The sequence below is a fragment of the Tachyglossus aculeatus genome, chromosome 17, assembly GCF_015852505.1.
Source record: "Tachyglossus aculeatus isolate mTacAcu1 chromosome 17, mTacAcu1.pri, whole genome shotgun sequence".
NCBI classification, from domain to species: domain Eukaryota; kingdom Metazoa; phylum Chordata; class Mammalia; order Monotremata; family Tachyglossidae; genus Tachyglossus; species Tachyglossus aculeatus.
In genome coordinates, this window is record NC_052082.1 from 19937845 (window position 1) to 19938627 (window position 783).

A 783-nucleotide genomic window follows, 5' to 3' on the forward strand; every position below is an offset into this window, starting at 1 on the left:
GAAAGAAAAGGTGTGGTCCCTGTCATCTAAGACTCTAGAATCAAGTGGAAGAAAGTTGTCGTATGCCGTCGAGTCATATATGAACCATAGTGATGCCATGGACACCTCCAGCTGCTGGTAGTGTATCCATAGAGTTTTCCTGGTAAAAATACCAAAGAGGTTTTCCATTGCCACCTTCCACGCAGTAAACTTGAGTCACTGCCCTCGATTCTCTCTGATGCCACTGCTGCCCAGCAAAGTTGAGTTTCGACTTGTAGCAGATTATCTTCCACTTGCTAGCCACTGGCCAAACTAGGAAAGGAATGGATATGCCTCTGCCTGACTCTTCCTCCCGTAGTCGAGACTGGTAGAGTACTGGAAACTCTCCAGGTGCAACTCTGATAGGGAAACGGGGGAAACAAGGAGATGCAAATACCCAAACACACAAACCATATAATTTTAATTTTTCTGTTACCTGAAATCTTCTTTAGAACATTGGAAAATATGTCAGAAAAGTATGCTGAGCTGTTGAAGTTAATTTGTTTTGTATGCAATTAATTTGGAAATGGTTTGTAAAAATACCTACAATCAATCAATAAATTCATTCAGTCAGTCATATTTATTGAGCACTTACCATGTGCAGAGCACTGTAATAAATTAATGGTGTTTTTTGTGCACTTTGAAAGAACACTATTCTAAGAGCTTGGGATGGAATAGTACCACAGAATTAGCAGGTATGTTCCCTGCCTAACACAAATTTACAGTCTAGAGGAGGTACAGATATTAATATATATGAACAATTTA

General features: G+C 39.6%; 1 non-coding gene across 1 annotated transcript; it reads right to left on the reverse strand.

Annotated features, from left to right (window-relative positions):
* Nucleotides 1-249: 249 nt before the first annotated feature.
* Nucleotides 250-387, reverse strand: LOC119939811. The gene has a single exon (XR_005454774.1). It is a non-coding gene; the product is annotated as a small nucleolar RNA SNORA7 (small nucleolar RNA).
* Between the last annotated feature and the right edge of the window lie 396 nt (nt 388-783).